We start from the raw sequence: 6335 nt of genomic DNA, 5'->3' as shown, positions 1-6335 counted from the left end.
CATCTTAGAAAGATCACTGGAAAGATCAATATATAAAATTAAATTTTGTGTATGTGTGTGTATATATATATGTACATATATAATATATAATTATATATAATATTGTATATAATTAAAGATGAACTTTTAAAATACCATTTACAAAAACACTAAAAAAAAATCACAAACCCAGGGGTGCCTGGGTGGCTCAGTCAGTTAAGCATCTAACTTTGGCTTGGGTCATTATCTTGTGGTTTGTGAGTTCGAGCCCTGCTTTGGGCTCTGTGCTTAGAGCCTGGATCCCCCTTCAGATTCTATGTCTCCCCTTCTCTCTGCCCCTCCCATGCTCATGCTCTGTCTCTCTCTGTCTCTCAATAATAAATGAAAACATTAAAAAAATTTTTTTTGAATCACAAATCGAGGAATAAATGTAATGAAAGATGTGTAAGATTCCTATGCTGTAAATTATAAAATATTGCTAAAAAAAATTGAAGAAGACTTAAATATATGGAAAAATAATCTATGTTTATTGATTGAAAGACCCAATATTGTTAAGATACCAGCTTTCCTCAAATTGATCTATAGATTCAATGCAATCCCAATCAAGTTTCCACCAGATTTTGAAGATACCATCCTCAAGAGTTGGTCAACTTACATTCCTGATATTAAGGTTGACTATAAAGTTACAGTAATTGAGAGAGTATGTTGGTGCAGAGATAGGGAAATAGGCCAGTGGAACAGAATAGGAAGTCCAAAAAAAGATCCATACAGTCAGTTAATTTAGGATAAGGGTATTACTGCAATTTAGTGGGGAAAGTGGTTCTTTACAGTAGTATATAGTACTAGAGCAGTTGGTTACCTGTATGGAAAAAGAATAAACCGTGGCCTCTATGTCATACCATATATAAAAATTAATTTGAGTTGAACATAGATCTATATATGAAAAGTAAAATCAATTGTCTGAAAGAAAAGATGGGGAAAAGCTTCATGTTCTTGAGGTTGGCAAAGATTTCTTAAACTGGATATAAAAAACACTAATCATGAAAGATAAAATTAGTAAATCTGACTTTATTAAAATTAATTTCTGTCAATAAAAGACACCAAGAAAGTGAATAAGCATGCCATACACTGGGAGAAGATATTCCCAGTACATACATCTGACAAAGGATTCATGTCAAAATACATAAAGAATGCCCCACTCCCCCTGCCAAATCAATAAAAAAGACAACCCAATTAAAAGTGGACAAAAACTTAAACAGAAACTTTCACCAAAAATGTCCAAATATCCAATAAATCTATGTAGAGATTTTCTTTTTTTTTTAATTTTTTACATTTATTTATTTTTGAGACAGAGAGAGATGAGCACAAGCTGGGGAGGGGCAGAGAGAGACACACACACACACAGAATCTGAAACAGGCTCCAGGCTCTGAGCTGTCAGCACAGAGCCCAATGCGGGGCTCGAACCCATGGACCGCAAGATCATGCCCTGAGCCGAAGTCAGATGCTTAACCGAATGAGCCACTAAGGCGCCCCTATGTAGAGATTTTCAACAACGTTTTTCACTGGGATTTGCAATTTAAATCCACAATGAGATATCAGTACACATTCCTCCAGAATGGCTAAACTTTAGGACTGACACTATCAAGGATAGTGATGATGTAGATAGAGCAAGTAGAACTTTTCACACATTACTGGTGGAAGTGTAAACTCATTCACCTAGAATTAGAATATCATATAGGGGGTCCTATTAAAGTTAACAATTTCCTCTGCAATTGTACTTCTACATATCCTGTCCAAGGCAGATGAATGTTACCAGAAGACATGTACAAGAATGTTCACAATGGTTTTCATAATAGTTAAAAATTGATCAATAGGAGGTTTATAGACAAATTGTAGTATAATTATACAATGGAATATTATATAGCAATTAAAAAGAATGAACTCAACCGCAAGTATAAATCTCAAAAACATCATGTTGAATGAATGAAGCAAAAACCAAACAGTATATGCTGTATGATTCCATTTATAAAAGCCCAAGAATAGGCAACTAATTTATAATGAGAGAAGTTTCAAAATAGTAATTTTTTTAAGGAATGAGAGAGAGAGAATTTTTTTTTTTTTTTACTGAGAAGAGGAATGAGAGAATCTTCTGGTGTAATGAGAATATTTTGTCTTGATCAAGATGGTAGATACACATTGCATAAATATATTAAAATACAGGTAATATGTGTGCGCCCAGTTTCATATGTTGTGCAGTTCCTTCTCCTTTGAAAAAAACTGGAGACTTTTGCTTTGGAAAATATAAAACAGAAGTTCTCTGTACTCAAGGGCATGAAGTACATATAAGGGAGGGACACCCTACCAAAAATTGGGGGATTAAGTAATCCTATGCATGCCAAATGCTGGTTCACCCCACTCTAGATTCTTGTCCTCACCATGTTTCTTGAACTGAAAACTTACCTTCATGTCTTAGTAGCCAGAGTTGTATCATATGCTCAATCATAATATAATAAACAAGCTAGGGAATGTGCAGGATTGTGGTGGGGAGGATTCCCAAGAAATCAGGACAACCTTAATGGTGTCATCACCATCATCATTATCATCCTACAATTCAGAATTGGCTGTATTACCTATTGGACCAAAATTACACAAGTATTCCTGCAGCCATTATCCTGAGTACCTTCTCCAAACTGACAGAGTTCTAGGTCAGCTCATGAAGCAGCCACTGCAGGGACCAGTGCCTCCAGCCATCTCCATCATACTGCTTCCTTTGTTCAGAATCCAAATTCCCAAGAGATTGTTTCTGATTTGGCTGAGACTGCGTAGCATGCCCATACTCCGTTTTGCAGGGGGAGGTTGCATAGGGCCACTTAGGCTTCCTTGGTGAACATTGAACACTACTTCCTTGACTCCTCACGATGACAATTTCCCATCCAAGGAGGATGGTGTTCAGGTGCTGTGTAACTCCAAACAAATATTCACAACACCAAAAAGTCATGAAATGGTTTTAACCAATCTTGAGCTAAATGTAATACAATTTCCCATTATTTACCTATTCTTGAATTTCCCTGATGCCCCTTTAACTGGACAGTCTCATTTCTTTCTCTGCTCCAATAGCACAAAGCTGTGAATCTGCTTATGGTGATTCAATACACAGAGTGTTCCCAGTCTCTTAAGAGTTCACAACCTCCTCCCACTCACCTGATCTTCTCTGGTACAAAGCACTGGTGTGTGACTGACTCTGCTGTAAGTCCCATCCCATCAATCAATGGTCTCTGTTTAGCAAAGACCCTGTACAGCAGTTTGCATGTGTGTATAACAGAAAACATGATTGAACAGTCTTCCCTTTAACAGAATCTCACTAGAGTACTATACTTTTGGATGTGGGGATCAGTTCCTGCTGGAAAACATCACAGTATTCATTTGAAGTGAATGATTAACACTGCCAAGCCAACTCCTTAATATTGCATAAAACAAAGTTTGTTTTGGATCCTCCTAAAAATCGGTGTTTCTTATTCTTGCAGGTCTCAGCAGCCCAACTTGTTTTGCATATGGTTGCATGTTTAATTAGTGGCCCTTCTGTAAGTGTCTGCAATTAGCACTGTGATGATTAATAAAATAACTCCTTTAAAGCTCCATTTAGTTAGCAGAACTGCACAATCAGGTATAATTAATTCATCATTAATAAATCATGGCTGATTAACTAATCTGTTTATTACCAACACATTACTGAACAGCTCCCACCTGAACACAGCTAATTTTTCTATGCTGAACAAAACTGGAAGCTAATAAAATCACCACCACCACAGCCCCTTCAAGACTGCACTAAGCAGCAAGGGTATTGGTATGATCAGGGAGATTGTAAAGCAATATACATTTTTAAAGAATTTTTAACTATTTACATTTTTTTACACCTTTTTAATATTTTTAAATTTTTTAAATTATAGTTTATTGTCAAGTTGGTTTCCATATAACCCCCAGTGCTCAGCCCAACAAGTGCCCTCCCCCATACCCATCACCCATTTTCCCCTCTCTCCCACCCCCCATCAACCCTCAGTTTGTTCAGTATTTAAGAGTCTCTTATGGTTTGCCTCCCTCCCTCTCCTTAACTATTTTTTCCGCTTCCCCTCCCCTATGGTCTTCTGTTAAGTTTCTCCTGTTTCACATATGAGTGAAAACATATGGTATCTGTCTTTCTGTGCCTGACTTATTTCACTTAGCATAATACCCTCAAGTTCCATCCATGTTGCTACAAATGGCTGGATTTCGTTCTTTCTCATAAAGCAATATACATTTAAAAGTGATGCAGTCAAGCTGTATAGGCAGTTATGGCTTCGAGGAAAGAAAGCAGTGGCTAAATGTGGAAGTCTGAACACCAGTGATTCTCAAACTTCAGTATACACACCAGAACACCCGGAGGGATTGTTAAAGCCAGATTTCTGGTCCCCACGTGCAAAGCTTCTGATTCAGTAGGTCTGGGAAGGAGGTTGAGAATTTGCTTTTCTGACAAGTGCATGCACCCAGGTGATGCAGATGCTGCTTGTCCAGGGATCACACTTGGAGAACCACACATCTATCTTTCTCAGATACTGGGGATGACTCACAATTGCCACAATTCTCAAGTACTTTCTATAGCTTTTAATAGTTTAAAACAACAACAATAAGAGTAGCTTTCTATATTACTTATATGTCCTTGTGCTCAAATGCTCTCTTCAACTGTATTTAACTCTAAAATATAGGGACTCTTAAAAAAAAAGTAACCATGTCAATTATACTTCAATTAAAAACAAAAAGTTACTTCAATACCAGTATCAATGCTATGGTACACAGACTCTTAAGGTGACCCCATGTAGGTATAAGAATTACTTTCTTTTATTTCTCTTTATGCCATATGTAGGCCCTAATCACAGACCAGCAAAAGTGCTCATTATCTTTTCATGAAAGGATGAGCCTGGTCTCCCCAGTTAGAGTCCCTGGAGAGCTCTGTAAGCTCCCTCTCTAATCTCCTTTGCAGGTTGTCCCCCAGCTCTCCCCCCACCAGCTTCTAGCACAGTGTCCTATACACAGGAGACAACAAATTGCTTTTTACCAACCATGTCAGACTGCTGAACAGCAGATCTGACCCACAGGCTGCAAATTCAGATTACAGCTGGGCACCTAACTTGCAGAATACATAGGAGCAACAGCAAGGGAGATTTCCACCCTGAAAAGAACTTGGAAAGAGGCAAATAAATAATCTACCCTCTGAGGGTTAAACCATTAAAAAGATATAATAATAAAACATTTAGGGGCGCCTGGGTGGCTTAGTCGGTTAAGCGTCCGACTTTCGCTTAGGTCATGATCTCACGGTTCGTGGGTTCGAGCCCCGCGTCGGGCTCTGTGCTGACTGCCAGCTCAGAGCCTGGAGCCTGTTTCAGTCTGTGACTCCCTCTCTCTCTGACCCTCCCCTGCTCACGCTGTCTCTCTCTCTGTCTCCTAGAAATAATAAATTAAAAAAATAAAAAAAAATAAAATAAAACATTTAAAGGCAAACCATAGAAAAGAAAAATGTCAAAGCGGTGATTCTCAATCAGGGTGATGGATTTTACCCCTCTGCCCCTACCTCAAGGATATTGGGCAATGTCTGACAACATTAAAGAAATGGAATGGCTTGACTATAATATGATCGAGGTGGAAAGACAGGACTGGTCAGCGATGGAGGCCCTGGGAAAGATTGTTCAGGGAGACAACATCAGCAAGGCCCCACCAAGTTGGATCTAGGAGAGAGGCTGAGCTGTGCTGTGAGGCAGGTTACAGTGAACTCATATCTCACAAGTGCAGGCTAAAGTCATAGTGTCTTCCTAAAATACTACAAAAAAATTCATAAGACAGTCAGGAAATAGACACATTACCTGTACATTCAATAATATTAAGTAATTGTTTCTAGTTTTTTTTTAATGTTGTAATGGTTTTCTATTGCTGTGTAACTGCTACCATAAATTTAGTGGCTTAGAACAACACATGTTTGTCGTTTCACTGTTTCTGTGGGTCAGGAGTCCAGGCATGGTTTAGATGGGTTTTCTGCAGGGGCGCCTGGGTGGCTTAGTCGGTTAAGCGTCCGACTTTCGCTTAGGTCATGATCTCGCGGTTAGTGGGTTCGAGCCCCGCGTCGGGGTCTGTGCTGACTGCCAGCTCAGAGCCTGGAGCCTGTTTCAGTCTGTGACTCCCTCTCTCTCTGACCCTCCCCTGCTCACGCTGTCTTTCTCTCTGTCTCCTAGAAATAAATAAAAATCTTTAAAAAAAAAAAAAAGATGGGTTTTCTGCAAGGCTGAAATCAAGGTGTTAGGCAGGGCGGGGTTCTCCACCTCATCTGATC

Source organism: Crocuta crocuta, unplaced genomic scaffold, assembly GCF_008692635.1.
Source record: "Crocuta crocuta isolate KB4526 unplaced genomic scaffold, BGI_CrCroc_1.0 scaffold167, whole genome shotgun sequence".
NCBI lineage: Eukaryota > Metazoa > Chordata > Mammalia > Carnivora > Hyaenidae > Crocuta > Crocuta crocuta.
This window is presented reverse-complemented; position numbering follows the sequence as displayed.